Source organism: Dermacentor silvarum, chromosome 1, assembly GCF_013339745.2.
Source record: "Dermacentor silvarum isolate Dsil-2018 chromosome 1, BIME_Dsil_1.4, whole genome shotgun sequence".
In the NCBI taxonomy this organism is placed as follows: domain Eukaryota; kingdom Metazoa; phylum Arthropoda; class Arachnida; order Ixodida; family Ixodidae; genus Dermacentor; species Dermacentor silvarum.
Window position 1 is genome coordinate 88,438,897 of NC_051154.1, and position 16,131 is coordinate 88,455,027.

The 16,131-nt window shown below is 48.0% G+C and overlaps 1 protein-coding gene across 2 annotated transcripts in view; it reads left to right on the forward strand.

Moving 5' to 3' along the window:
* LOC125946782 (uncharacterized) overlaps window positions 1–16,131 on the forward strand; it is a 130,259-nt gene that overhangs the window by 107,429 nt on the left and 6,699 nt on the right. The gene's annotated exons all lie outside the window — the stretch shown is intronic.

The following is a 16,131-nucleotide window of genomic DNA, read 5'->3' on the forward strand; positions in this document are numbered from 1 at the left end:
AAACCCCCTGATGCTGTTAGAAAACTTTGATAAAACCAGTTTTCACTAGGTCACAGGTGCAGGATGGAACGCGCGAATAATTGTCAACATTGCCATTCTCCTTCGCGTGAGTCACGTCGCATAGCTCATAAAAGCGAGAGAGCGTTAATTTCCCCCATATTGTAACGCCTTCGGGATCGGCCCCGATCGCAACGAAGCTGCTTGCATACGGGGTGATCATACATTTATGTTTCCTGGAATTAAAAAAAAATCGCCTCTTGCAGGTAACGTAATTCCGGTCCTTGAGCTAGACTATTGAGAGGCGGACATTACTTGCAAGAGAAATCAAAAACACATATTCAACTAATAAACAAAATGTCCCAGGCCTGCGCGGCACACGCAGCACAGTCACAGCGTCAGCTGGTGGAGCGGCTGAAGTGTAGCTCCAATTTGGGCACCACGCACAACAGGGTCTTCGCGGCAGTCTGTTCGCCTCGTTTTGACGAGAACGATCTGAACTGTCCGCCCGGCATCGACGGCGAGCTGCGGCTTGTAATGCTCTCTGCACAGCAGTCTGCTGAGCCCGATCAAGCCTTACAACTGCAACTAGTACATGTCGGGCACGCTGCGTTTACAGGCATCTTAACTAGATGGCGCCACCATACTGGCGGAGGCTGGGGATCGTGTTTTTTTTTTTTTTTGATTGCGCGCTTCGTCTGAATGGCATCTCGTCGTCTGCGCCTGTGCACTATGCGTTTGCAGGCGTCTTAGCTAGATGGCGCCACCATACTGGCGGAGGCTCGGATCGTCTGCGCTTGCTTTAAAGGGCATTTTTCCGGCGCCGGATAGCAAGCGCTTGCGTGGCTCAGTGGTAGAGTGTCTGGCTCCCACGCAGCGGGCGCTGGTTCGATCCCGGCGGGAGCCGGGTAACGTTTTCGCGTTTCCAGCGTTAGCGGTTACCTTCGCCGGACGCCGTCGGCGGAGGCGTCGGACACCATCGTGAATTGAAACGGATATTGGAATGAGCACATCATAGCCTACGTTGTGAAATTTACAAATTACCTTCTTAAGCAATTGCTTTACGGAACATAATTCAATTTACGAATTGCAGCCGATGAGTTTGCAAGGAATATCCACTTGGAGTGAATTTCCTGAATGAGATATGTATTGAAGCACGAAAGCACTTCATGCATTGAAGCACGAAAATAACTGGAACGCGTTCCAGTTTTCCAGTTATTTTCATGCTTCCATGCATGAAAATACATGGGCGCGCCCATGTATTTCGTCCCACACTTTGGGAAATAATATCTGGGAACTGGTGTCATTCGGAGATTCATTTTAAGTGGATACGTCTTGCAAGTTCACCGGCTACCATGAGTAAATTGCAACATGTGTCATAAAGTAACTAATTAAGAAGTTTATTTGTAAATTTTTGTTAATTAGTTGTATATGTGTTTCGATTTCTCGGGCTGCCTCTTCGAATGTCCGCCTCTTAAATAAACCAGCTCAAGGACAAAAATTATGCTATCTGCCACAGGCGATTTTTAAAAATTCCGGGAAACTTAAAAATGATCACCCCGTATAAGGTTTCTTTGTAGGAGATCAGTCTTATGCCATCGCTGTTGGCGTCATATTATCGTCTTCACCGTCGTCGTCGCCCTGCTGCTGTTGTCACACACAAGCTCGCCTCATGCACACACACAATTGCTCGCCGAATACACAAACATGTTGGTCAATCCGGTAATGCTTTCCATAATACCAAACAGTTCCGGATAGCCCTGGAAAATGCTTCTCATATCATCAATTCCCATAGTGCATGGGATGTGCATAACGTTTTCTTCCCCCCCCCCCCTTTTTTTTTTTGAAAACAATGTCTTCCTTGGCGAGTTACTTCCACTTTAACGTATCGGCCGGTAAATCTGCTTCTAGCCTATTTCGTGGGCCGAATCCGAAGGTAGCGCAGTCTAAATTGTGGGCCATTCCCGCGGGTATGTGCAGTCTAAAAATGTGAGCCGATGCCGAAGATAGTGCAATAAAAGAAAATTCAGTAGTCCGATGTTCCTCTTTCTCCCCCCACGCGAGGGGTGACGCGATAGAGCGCCGCGCGCAGTGACTCCGCCTAATTCTCCCCCCCCCCCCCCACCCCCCACCCCCAAATCCAGGCATTGTTGTTCATCAACTTCAACTCGATGCTGAATTCGCCTTGCAACTTTGTTCTTATTTTTCTTTGTATTATTATTATTATTATTATTATTATTATTATTATTATTATTATTATTATTATTATTATTATTTCTTGCTTTACGCCGTGCAGTGCTTGAATCAACGCCTGACGGACAGGCGACAAACGAAAACGATCGGTCGTTCTCCTAGTTCAACTGCTGCGGGCAGAAAAACAGCGTTACCATTCAGAGGGTGTTCAACAACATGCTTTTCGTCGCGTCCTTCAATGGCACTACTCAACATTTCTTTAAACTCTTGCTGATTGTATAGCGAGGGGCTCGACTCTGACAGCCTGGATGCCTTGAGGTAGCATACTATATGATTAATTAATCAGCTGCCTGTTCTTGTGTTCATGTGCCTGCTGTGGTATAAAGGATATCCCACATCCACCACCATGACTCAGATGGACGCTGGATAACGCTCTGAGGGCTAGGTTATACATGTGTTCTGATAAATACCCAAGAAATGAACTTCAGAATGGTGAAAATTAGGGCGCGATGCATAGGAGTGACACGACGACAGCATAAAGACGAAATACAAGACAATGCGCATTGTGTGCTACTAACACCGAATACCCAAGAAAGTAGGCGGAGGGACAGACGTCGCCGCGGCTCGTATGCAGCACCGCATGTGTCATGCGGACGTGGTGGGGTCGGTTCCGTCCAACGGTGAAAAGGTGTCTTTCATTTCATTTCCATTTCCCTTAATTACAAACATAAATATTCTATGCCAAATTTAGCCATCAAGCATAATTACTTCGGCAGTTCGATTTTTTATAAAAAGTAGTTCCTTCCCGCTATGCTGTCAAATTTTCTCTTCTTATAATTGTATGCTAAAACCATGAGCGCCTCGGTTCCTCCGATTCTTCCCGCTCATATAAACAGGTTGTCTGTAAAGTCAGTGTCTATAGTGTCAATTTCTAATAACTTACTCGGTTATAAGCCGGTTTTATTCAAACAAATTTTATATTGTGAAGCAAACATTAGGAATACTTTGCACTGTTATAAAATTGCCTAAAGGTTCCAGCACTCTTCACAAGTTTATGAAACCATTCAGGCACGGAATTTACTGGTTTGAACAGAAACTATGGCGGAACGTTGCTGAAGCCGTTTCGTATTCGTGCCTCGAGTTCTTCCAGAAAAGAAATGGGTCGTGATCCTATATATGTGGACAAAGAAGGCCCGTACCCCATTCCTGCATTTATTGTATCCCCAGAGAAGAAACGGGCCCGCAACTTCGGTTGATGTCATGCCACCAAAACTGTCACATTTGGACCGTGTTGCACAAATTCAAAAGCGGCTTCCCGGATTATCTTTTCTCTAGTGCTGACAGTTGTGACGGCTCACAAACCACTCTCCGCCACTTATATGGAAGGCAACTCTGTTACTACAGAAAGCGTGGCGATTCGCCCGTATACCATAAAAGACTATCTCGGCGTGCTCCACGCGGTGATCGCAGTTGTCCAAGGGTAAAATATTGAAGACTTTTGAGGAATGTATGATCCGTGTTTCGTGTTAGGCAATCTCACGGTCAGCCTTGTGTATGGACCTCTCGGAGCTTTGAGTGAATTTTCCTGCACAGTTCGTACAATCTCACCCGATGAAGAAGTGGGCGGCCGACCTGGTCTGCCAGCACCAGCTTTGGATACTGAACTGAAAGAGCTGCGAATGACAATTCCCGAGTTATTTCAACGACAGAAGCATTACGCTATGTGAACGCGTCTCTCCTAATGATGTCTCAAACAACTGTAGATGTTCAAGTGTGCTTGTTATTTTGATGATTGTGTTCGACTAATACTAAATGCACCTTTATTTTTCCACTGTAGATGTTCAAGTGTGCTTGTTATTTGATGATTGTGTTCGACTAATACTAAATGCACCTTTATTTTTCCTACCGTGGGTTGTTTTTATCCGTCAGCGCTTCGGACAGCGTATGTACAAATTAACCCGCCGTGGTTGCTCTGTGGTTATGGTGTTGGGCTGCTGAGCACGAGGTCGCGGGATCGAATCTCGGCCACGGCGGCCGCATTTAGATGGGGGCGAATTGCAGAAAACACCCGTGTACTTAGATTTACGTGCACGTTAAAGAATCCCAGGTGGTCTAAATTAATCCGGAGTCCCCCACTACGGCGTGCCTCATAATCAGATGGTGGTTTTGGCACGCAAAACCCCATAATTTAATTTTACGTACAAATTATTACGAGCAACCTCACCCATCGTGCGGGGTTTTCGCTCACACAAGATCACGTAGTCGATTTCAAACCGACATTCGACTGATGCTTGACTAACTTTATAATCTGTTACATTTTGAACACCACCTGAGCAAGTGGCTTTATTCGTTACTGTACAATATTGGAATTTTGCGACTGTCATCGACACGGAAAAATCCCTATCAACCCCGCCTTCTTTTGGCATTATTATTATTCCAGTCGACGCCCCTTGGACTTAATCGGACACATGGAAATCTAGCAGATATATACACCATATCGTTGCGCCATATACTACATATATAAGGCACGGCCCAACTTGTATCGCTTTTAGGAGGGAGGAAAGAGAAAGGCAGAAGGCAGGGAGGTTAACCAGAATAACGTCCGGTTGGCTACCCTACACAGGGAGAATGGGAAAGGGAAACACAAAGATGACAGGGAGAAAGAGGACGGAAGGAAAGAAGGGAAATTAGGGGTGAGTTGGCTGACGCGTGTGTTATTGCACTAATAGTCACAGACGTTGACACAAGCCCGTCGTCCTCAAGAAGCACAAAAGCGCCTTCACCGCTTTATGGGCCGACGAGCGATGGGGGCGGTTTTCTAGCAGCACCTGCACGGAAAGCGTCCGATTGTCCAGTTTTTTTAGCGCGCTAGCAAGTTCTTATCTTTCTGGCGCATATCGTGGACAGTGGCAGAGCAGGTGGTCGATAGTTTCGTCGGTGCCGCAGACTTCGCATGCTGCACTGTCGGTCACTCCAATTAATGTAGAGTATGCTTTTGTGAAGGCAACTCCTAACCAAAGGCGACAGAGAAGCGAAGCTTCACGTCGAGGAAGTCCGAATGGAGGTCGGAGTTGCAGTGAGGGGTTTAATCGATGCAGTCGTGTAAGTCTTAAGTTTGGCGAGTTCCACTCGGTCAGTGAGAGACTGTGTGCCAGGTGTCGAAACTGCCTTGCGGTGTCTGTCCTCGAAAGCGGAATTGGAACGCTGTGCTGTTCTTGGTGTGATGTGGGAGCAGCGTTATCTGCGGAATCATTGCCACTGATTCCACAATGACCAGGTACCCTTTGAAAGACAACCTCGTGGCCTTTTTGTTGGACGTGATGGTGAAGTTTCACGGTTTCGTATGTCAGCTGTTCATGACATCCGCGTCGGAGAACTGACTTCGTGCACTGTAATGCCGGTTTTGAGTCAGAAAACACAGCCCATTTTCTAGGTCTTTCAGAATCAATGAATTCTAGTGCACGACGCAGAGCCGTTAGTTCTGCCGAAGTTGAGGTCGTGACATGCGATGTCTTGAACCGCAGTGTTATTCCTCGCGTTGGTATAATATCCGCACCACCAAAACTGGATGACGTAGTCGATCCGTCACATGATTGCTGTACTTTTCATGCAAGAGAAGTAAGCTCAGTTGTTTTAGAGCAGGGGCCGGTAGATCTGACTTCTTCTGTAGTTCCGGAATCGTTATATGTACTTGTGGACGGCTCAAATACCACGGAGGAAACACTGGCTTGGCCCCAGGTGCATACCCTGAAGTAAACGATGCACGATGTGCACTGACAGTAGCGCTAAATGTCGAGCAGGGCCTTTCAGCAGTGAGGCTCGTCAGGTGGTGGGAAGGGGCCCTAGCATAGTGTTTGAGATGCGTACGCATTGTCTTAACAGTAATGTGCGTTGTGATTGGGTAATCCTGCGCAATGGCAATGGTTTCAGCCCTTGAGGCACTGCGTGGTAAGCCAAGACATATCATAAGGGCTTGGGCTTGAATGCTCTGACTCGTACGCAGGTTAGTCTTGCAGGTGTTGGATATTGCAGGCAGGCTGTACCGCAGGAATCCAACGAACAACACCATGTACAGCTGTAACATACCGTGTATGGATACTCCACAACTTTTTCCTGCAAGGAACCTGAACAGGTGACAGATAGCAATCAGGCCGCTTTTTCACGTAATTCACGTGCGGAGTCCAAGACAGGTCTCTGTCAATTACGACTCCCAAGAACCTGTGACTTCTGCTGTATGGTATAAGTTGTCCGTTAATTGATATGCCGTAAGCAGACATTGGCTTCCTGGTGAATTCCACCATTGCGCACTTTCCACATGAAATTTCAAGTCCTTGTTGACGAAGATAGCAAGATGTCATTGTGGTTGCCTTCTGAAGCCGAGCGCGAAGCTGAAGTGACGTTACACCTGAGGCCCAAATGCAGATGCCGTCCGCATAGATGGAAAGTCGTACGGTGTTTGGCAGGTTGTCAACTAATCCAATGAGGGTTAGATTGAAAAGCGTCGGGCTCAGCACTCCGCCTTGAGGCACTCCTCGGCTACCGTAATGCTCGGATGTCGGGCCATTTTCTGTGTGCACGTAGAATGATCTTCTCTGTAAGTAGCTGCACATCCACATAAATATCTTACCACCAAGTCCTACTGCTTCTAACGCGCTAAGGATGGCTTCATGGGTGACATTATCGTAACCCCCTTTAACGTCTAGAAACAGAGCAGCAGATAGTCGTTTACAGGCCTTCTGGTGTTGCACAAATGTTACCAAGTCAACAACGTTGTCTGTTGACGAGCGGCCACGCCTGAATCCGGCCATAGCGTCTGGGTAGATTTAATAGTACTCACCATTCCAGACATGTTAAAATCATTCATTCCATTGTTTTTCCGACACAGCTGGCAAGTGCGATCGGGCGCTATGCGGAAATGTCCAAAGGCGACTTGCCAGCTTTGGGAAGTGGAATTAGGCGACTTGACTTCCATTCCTGCCGAACCGTACCCGTCTACCAGGAGTCATTGTATAGGAGCAAGAGTGCCTTCCGAGCTTGGTCTCCTAGGTTACACTGGGCACGGTACGTAATGCCGTCAGGTCCTGGCGCTGAATAACGCCTGCACAAAGCCAGCGCAGCTTCTAGTTCTTCCATAGAAAACGGGCACTCCATGCGGGGATCGCGTGAGAACAGTGGGTGGTCGAGTGTCCCCGTTCCATCGGAATTTGCCTCGCCAGCAATCTTTCTGCAGAAAGATTCAGCGACGTCAATCTCTCTACATTGTAGATGTAGTGCCAGAGATTTAAACGGGTGGCGCTGACCAAAGGTTGTGCGAAGGCCACGAACAGTCCTCCATATAAGCGACAAAGGTTTTCGCGGATCCAGGGACTCGCAAAAGGATACCCATAGTCGCGAAGCCAGCTTGTTCATGTGACGCTGTATTTTCTTTTATGTTCGTCTAGCCAATCTCAAATCAAGAGGGGACTTCGTGCGTCTATATATCTTCGCTCCGCACGACGGCGAATTGCTCGAAGTTTCTCGAGTTCGATGTCGAAATTGGTGCGGGTAGAACTCTTCAAAAGCGAATGCGCGGTTGTTTGTATGGCATCCTTTATCGTGCCCTCTAGGTTGTAGGAGGTACCGTCATGACAAGTCTTCCATGATTATTTTGTATTTAGGCCAATCGGTGCACTGGACGGCTCTGGGGGACTTGGGGCTAGTCAGACCTTCAATCTTCAAATAAGTTGGAATGTGGTCGCTACCTCGCGTTTCTAAATCCGAAAACCAGTGCACTCTTCTCGAAAACGAACGTGAAACGAAGGTAAGGTCCAAGCAGCTACTATACACTGATCCAGGCAGATAAGTGGGGCTTTCATCATTTGACAGGCAAAGTTCGCGTTCAGAGGCAAAGGACACCAATGTTCTGCCTCTAGAGTTCACTTTGGAGCTTCCCCATAGGTAATGGTGGGCATTAAAGTCGCCAGCGATCACCCACGGCTGTGGAATCCATGTTAAAATTCCCTGTAAGCGCTCACAATCTGTACGGCTTGTTGGAGATAAGTAGGCTCCAATAATTGTGAACGTGAGCTTTTTCTTCTTCACTGTCAAGCAAACGTATTGATTTACTTCGTCAGGAGCCACTGGGTAATGCACATAAGTCAAGTCACGACGTATAAACATAACAACCTTGCTGCACTCTCCGTGGGTAGAGGACATAAAGCACTCACACACGGACAGTCTGATGGGAGCTGACAAGATGGGCTCGCATATCACGATAATGGGGAATTGGTGCGTAAAGACAAACTGTCTAAAGTCGGACATGCGTGACTTAAGCTCTCTTGCGTTCCACTGAAAGACAGATGCATTCTTGACCTCCTATTGAAACGACGGCATCTCTCGGGCCGTGGTTTTACCCTAGAGCCGCAAGCACCGGACTCAAGGTGTCCAGCACCCGCTGTGCGCTCTGCGCCGACGGCGTTTTCATGCTGCTCAGTAGAATGCGCATGGCGTCCATAAGTGACTTCAACATCGCTATGACTTGGCGATCCTCAGTCGTCGTCGCATCAGCGGTTTGTGAGGTCATCGAGGGCGGCGCGATTTGATGTGACTCCGAGGCAGGTTGTGCTCGTGGAAGTGTAGGCCACTCTTCAGGAGGTGCGAGTCTTGCACCTTACTTCGTTTTCGCAGTGTCCGTCTTTGCGGAATTTCTGCGAAATTTTTGCGGAATTTCTGCGATTCCCTCAAGAAACGCAGAAAGGACTTGCCTGTTTAGGAGTCGCATGAAGAGCATAGTGTACGGCCAGCGCTGTGGTGTTGTCCTCTGGAGACGCTTGCCGATGATGACCTCCGTAGCAGCCTTCTTTTTGTAGTTCGGCTCATGACAAGCGTGAAATCGTCGTCCGACGAGTAGACGCTGTCCAAGTACGAGTATAACTCGATTGCCTCGCTGTCCATGCCACTTGACGCGTTTCCACGTTTCCTGGACGCGACCCGACGTGATGGTTGGGCGCCAGGAAGGTCTTCGAGGGCTTCTTCATCCATTGCCGCAACAAGGGAACGGCAGCTCCCAGATTTTGTAGAGAAACCTGTATCGCTTTTATGTATTATGTAAACAAGAGACCCGTAATGCAATCGAAACGTCATAAAACTGTTGTTTTTTATACAAGCTTTGGCAAGTGTTTGCTGTCAAGAGGAAAAATGTACAATCTTGTGCAACACTCCACATTACGGTACAATGCTGGACAGGAACTCAACAAAGCAAGTGGAGGCTCCATTGCCAGTTGAACGAACACCAGACCACCTTGCTTGCACAAGAAAGAGAGAGAAAAACATTTATTGAGCTCAAATGACGGCGTCTTCTCAGACGACGGACGGGGTGGTTCCCTGGTTTCGGGACCCATATACGGCCAGCAGCTCCTGGCCCCTAGCCGCCAGCGCGAGCTGGATCGACAGGGCGGGGCAGGGCGGGGAAGGGCTCCCATCGCTCATGGGGTGGGATAGTGGGGGACGGAGGGGGATGGGGGGTATAGGGGATTTGAGTGACGTGCACTGCATCAGGATGTGTGCGAGGGTGCCTGTGTTGTTTTTGCAAAATGGACAAATGTCCTCTTCGGTTTCTGGGTAGAATTTATTCATCAGGGCAGGGTGGGTAAGTGAACCCGCCTGAATGCGCCTGATGATTGTTGTTCCCTGCTCAGGGTGCGGTGCGGCTCGGGGAAGGTGCGCCGATCCTCCCTATACTCGGAGGTAATCTCTCTGTAAGTGAGCACCGGGTTGGTGGTGTCGGCGTCCTGCCCTGCCCGGAGGGTCATCGCTCGGGCATGGTAATCGGCTATGACGTTGCCGGCTACCGCTGTGTGGGCAGGCACCCATACGAGCTCTACGGCTCGCTCCGGTGCCCTTTTCTTCGTTAATATCGCGGCTGCCTCTGAGGAGATCACCCCTTTCCTGCAGCCGCCGTAAGCTCTTTTGGAGTCGGTAACCACTACCCTGGCGCCCGGTTGGACGAGCGCCAGGGCTATGGCCACTTCCACTGCTGTCGCTGACTCTCGGGTGTTGACAGCAGCGCTGTTTATCAACCGTTCCCCGTCGGTTACCACCACCGCTGCTTTGCTGCTGCCCTTGACGAGGGACGCATCCACGTATAGGATTCCCTCCAACCGCTGCATTTTAGAGTTAATCGCCTGAGCTCTGGCTTCTCTCCTGCCATCATTTTTCTCCGGCGTCATGTTTCGGGGTAAGGGCTTGGTGGTGATTGTCGTCATCCATTCAGTTGGGATGTACCGCTTGATTGTTGCTCTCTCCTTGCGCCACCCTATCTTATCCAGCACCGCGCGGCCATGATTTGTCTGGCTCAGGCGGAGTCGCTGGTTAGACAGGTGGGCTTCTATGAGTTCGTCGACTGTGTTGTGTGCCCCCATGGCTTGAAGGTGTTGGGTCGACGAATGGATGGGTATGCCGAGGGCTTGCTTGGAGGCCTTTCTGATGATGGTACCGAGTGTATTCTTTTGAGTCCTGTCTAGATTGAGATACGGGGCCGAATATGTTATCCTGGATGTTATGAATGCCTGCACTAGTCTGACGGCGTCGTCTTCCTTGAGTCCTCTGTTTCTAGTTGAGACCCTTCTCAGCATGGCTAAGACCTTCTCCGCGCTGGTCTTCATCTTGGCGATGGCGGCGTGTGCTTTGCCATTGTCTTGTATTAGGAGTCCGAGAATTCTACATGTGTCCGTCGGCTTGACTGTGGTGCCGTCAATTTGGATGCAGATGTCTGGTGGGGGCTGCTTGCGGGGCTTTCCTGGTTGGATTACGAGGAGTTCCGACTTTTTCGGCGCGCAGCTGAGTCCACAGGTCTTCGCGTACTCGTGCACCGTGAGTGCTGCCGCTTGAAGTGTCTCCTCCATCCAGCCGCCGGAGCCCGCTTGCTCCGTCCATATTGTAACATCGTCCGCGTAGAACGCGTGTCCGATTCCTTCGATTCGGTCTAGCAATCGTGGCAGTGGCAGTAAGGCCAGATTAAACAGGAGTGGTGATAACACTGCTCCCTGTGGGGTGCCCCGCTCCCCCAATTCAATGGGCTCTGATCACTCTTCACCCATTGAGATTCGTGCCTTGCGGGAGGACAGAAAGTCTTTGACATATCCGAAAGTGCGCCTCCCGCACCTCGTCTCATTGAGGTTAGTGAGTATACTAGCATGAGTAACATTGTCGAACGCCCCTTTGAGATCTAGGGCGAGGACTGCCCTGGGGCTGTTTCGCGTAGCTCTTTTGATTACCAGCTCTTGAAGCTGAAGCATGACGTCCTGTGTCGATAGATGCTTGCGGAACCCAAACATCGTCTTCGGAAGTTGGTCGGAGACCTCAAGGTGTTCCTGAAGGCGATGTAGTACCATACGCTCCATCACCTTGCCAACACAGGAGGTCAGCGATATTGGCCTCATGTTTTCGATCGCGGGGGCCTTACCCGGTTTGGGAATGAATCGCACCTCGGCCTCTTTCCACTCCGACGGGAGTTGAGAAGTTTCCCAAGCCTCATTTACATATTCGAGCAGAGATTGTGCCGTCCTACCGCTCATGTTGGCGAGCAACCTGTAGGTGATGGCGTCTCTCCCCGGAGCGCTTTTCTTGTTGCTCTCGTCAATTGCTGTCCACATCTCGGGGATCGTGAACGGCCTGTCCAGGTCTTCATTGCTGGGTCCTGTGTATTCTCGCGGGATCGGGTGTTGCCCTCGCTCCGTTTGAAAATAGTGGTCTTCTAGGGCCTTCATAAGCCGGTCGCCGTCTCCGTCGTATGTGTTTAGGACCTTCGTCAGCAACCGGTTTCTTGCTGTCTTGCTGCCTGCGGGGTCTATGAGGTGCCTCAGCAGTTTCCGAAGCAATGGTTGTTAGGGAGCATCCAGGAGTCTTCTCATACTTGATTATTGCGTTCGATCAGCTTTTGCTTGCACAAGAAAAGCTGATCGAACGCAATAATCAAGTATGAGAAGACTCCTGGATGCTCCCTAACAACCATTGCTTCGCGAGACTGCAGTAAAAAACAAACCAGGTGCTTGCTGCAATGAGTAAAACCAAATGCTCCTTGTACGATAGGAACTTACCAGTTTTCATATTTGCGAACTAACTGATTTCCCGCACAACATTGGCATCACTACGGGTAGTATTGATGCCAACAAATATTCATAACCTATTTGCGAGATCTGACTACAAAAGTTGAAACTAGGAACCAGGTGCATATTTTGTATATTTTTTTACTCTCAGTCAGGGTTGGGCGGTATCGAAGATACATGTATCTTAGATACTATCTGAGATACTCTTTGGGCATCTTGTATCTGTATCATGATACGTCTGGCAAGACGTGTATCAGTATCTGTATTTCCGACACATGAAAGAATGTATCGTGCATCTTAAAAAAGAGAGAGAGAGAGAGATACAGAAGAAAGGGGAAAGGCAGGGAGGTTAACCAGATGGGAAGATCCGGTTTGCTACCCTACGCTGGGGAGAGAGGGGAGGGGGAGGTAAAGTGACAGGAAAGTAGAGATAGAGAAAGAAAACATCTTAAGATACAAGATATTGTTATCGCAACATCACCGTGCGAAACTATAAACGCTGCTGAACTCCGCATCTCAATGATACTGCTGTCACTAAGCCACCTGAGTAAAACTAAAGGCAGTGACATTGTTTTATATTTCCGCCAGAGCCCTCCAGCGAGGGCAAGCGATGAAGTCTGCGCGTCCCTACTGGTGGAGCAGAGTCAATCAGTGGCGCTCGCGCCGTCTCGACAAACGGTAATACGTTTACGGACAAGGTAAAACTCCGCAGCGGTATTTGCGCCATCGTGCAGAAGCTTCTTAATGACATTCTGTAATCAGATGGCGACCCGCTAGCTGGTCGGCAAGCAGGGCAGCGACTCCCATCAATTACAAAAGCGACAAGCAAAAACCGCTGACAGCGCAGCGTATAAAGAGCTTTCATGTTAAGCAGCTAAAGCACCCCCAATAAATTGTTTCGGAATGAAAATATTATACTTTGAGCAAGAAAGACAGCAATCTTGCGATACTAACAGACATTTCATTCAAATGAAGCAAGGTTGGTCGGAATTAAGAAATGTCCAAGCAAACACTTTTGTGCATACGTCTTTGCTGCTACATTATATAGGTCTATAATAACAAATTTGCAAATATATCGAAGTATCTTAAGATACAAATGGAAAGTATCGTATCGGATACAATAACTGCGGTAGTATCTAATTGTATCTATATCTCAAATACTTGTTACCCGAGTATCTTGTATCGTATCATGATACGAGTACAGTTGCAAAGTATCTTTGCCCAGCCCTGCTCTCAGTACTTATATTAAAATAGCAAATTATTACTTTCATATGTGTTCCTTGAGCTGCTTCTTTGAAGTTTCAGATAAGAATTCTGAGAAACTGTCTGAGCAATTATTACTGCTTTACATCCATTCTAAACACCAGTGACAAGGCTATAATTTTATGTATCGCGATAGACGTTGCGGCTGCTACGTCTTAAAATAAAACGTTAAAACATAAAAACACCGAAAATGAGCGCATTTCTAGTGGTGACGAAAGAGTTAAAAATCAGACTTTGTATTGAACAAGTACATGATGTGTGCTCTATCAGAATTCTTGTTCCATCGTTGAAGGGGATATACGGTCATCGCAAGGAATCTATAATGGGACCCATCGACGCGACAGTAGGCTCGTGTATTTAAACAGATTAATGCCCCTTTCGACAACGAGCTACATACAGCACACTGCACACGAATTTAGCAAACGTTATTTTGAAGCTCAAGTAAAAAGACGCTGTTCCCTGTTATTGTCGAGGCGTCGTTAGCGATTTCTCGGGGTTCTATTAGTATCTATACATGGCATCGCCTAAAATGCTAATTTGTATTAAGTGCAAGCAAAACACAATGCTTATACAGGAACATGGAGACGGTGATCAACTGCAGACGAACAAGGGAATCCAAACTTTCCATAAGGGGACTAGTCTCTCCGGCAGCAGCTAGTTTTCTTGGTAGAGTTTACGTAGATAGCTCAGTATCCCCCCTCAAAGGCGAGGAGAATAAACGGGTATATGCGAAAGAGGTTATTAGGGCTGAGTAAGAGAAGTGGAAATGTTTAAAAGGAGGGATTAGTTGCCATAGTGAGTGGTTGTGCTGTATGTTCCTCTAAGTAGGGATGGCAAAACAAATTTAGAACTATTTCTTTTCTGAAGCAAACTAGGTTACCGCAAATGCGCGGTCGTCGAGTGCCATAGTAACATTGAATGTAATCACAAATGGTTTTGCAAGTATACGGCATTGAAATGTATATTACCCATAGAAGAGCAGCACATTTCGAGAGCGGGTAACCTATCTCTTATTTCTGTATAAATGCGATTAGAATTCTTAGCCTATTATAACCCCACGATGGTGTGCTGCTGTGCAATAGTACTGGGACGAGTAGAACACGGAACGTGTGCCTTTATGTCGTTGTTGATTTCGCACATTATATCTACTGAAATTAGGCATTTTGACGCGTTCATGCGTTGGTTTACGGCTGTGTAATTTTCAATCGTTTCAAGGCGCGAGCTGTCGCGAACGGAGAGCGCGCGCTGCCTGAAGCCACATCAATCCAAGACAGTGACGATGCATGGCGAGCCCCCTGTGGGTTGCCATAGGCCATTCTTCCTTCGATATCGAGAACCAATCTAAAGTACACCGCCGAGATGACGCCGGGACATTGCCGCCGAGGTGAGATGAAAAGTAGCGAGTCTACGACACCGTTCACTTCCTATGAAGGTTGCGGCAAATACTCTCGAAATGATGATGATGATAATAATAATAATAATAATAATAATAATAATAATAATAATAATAATAATAATAATAATAATAATAACAAAACTTCCCGTGAATGGGGCAAACGGGTTAGACCCGTTCGTCCTGAAGCGGGCAGGCCGGGTGCCGCTATGTCGTGCTATGACGTACCTTCCGTGGAACGGGTCTACGGGAGACCTCGATGAAAACCGCCTTTGGGAAAGAAGGGAGAAAAAGAGGTTCTCTTCCTGTTTTACGAGGGAACTAAGGCCACCGGATTGGCAGAACCATTACACATAGCGGTTCCTTTCAGTGTTTTTTTTTTTTTTTTCTATTGATCCGAAAGCGTCAAATGGCTCATTGAGCGAACAAAGACGACGTCCGGCGACTGTAGCAGCCTAAATTTCCATTTGCTGTGACGCCACGTCACGAGCGCGCCTCGAAGGAGCAGAGCGGGCGAAACGGAACACCAGCGCGCGAAGTGTTGCGTGAGGGGTGAGGGCGTCACCGCAACGCTATACGTCACACTCGCTCTTGCTCTCAGCAGCATAGAGTTAATATAACTGACTCAGTATATTAACTCTATGCTCAGCAGCATGTGTTATCGGCGCGTTCCTTGTCCGCGCAAGCTCTCGCCTGCGTTCTAACTACGCTTCGGTAAGGTCAAATCAAAACGCGCTCGCTTGCCCGCAATGAGTTCATAACTCAAAGGACTGCTCAACGGCGTTCAATTGGACATAATGCTTTCGCACTCGAAACTCATAAGAAGTGCTTAGGTGTCCTCGCATTCTTTTGTGTGTCACTCCTACTTCTTGGAAGACTCACAATCCCAACCCCTCAGTATCACAGCTGTAATCCCTCCTTTTGAATACTTCCCTTACCTCCTTCGTACCGACGTATTCCCCTCGTCTTTGGAGCACTCGCTGTCCTGAGACAAGTACCTTTGCCGAAACGTTGGCTCTAGGCGCTAGATGAACGAAACGGCAAATATTAATCGGTTTGTGAGGTGAGCTGAGTTAGCCTGTTTGTGGATCATACGAATATTTCGACAACTCTGATATATTCACATACTGGAGAATCATTCTATATGGCACATTTATACGCATAAGGCATCATTTCATTATACGCCCGCTCCTGAATGGC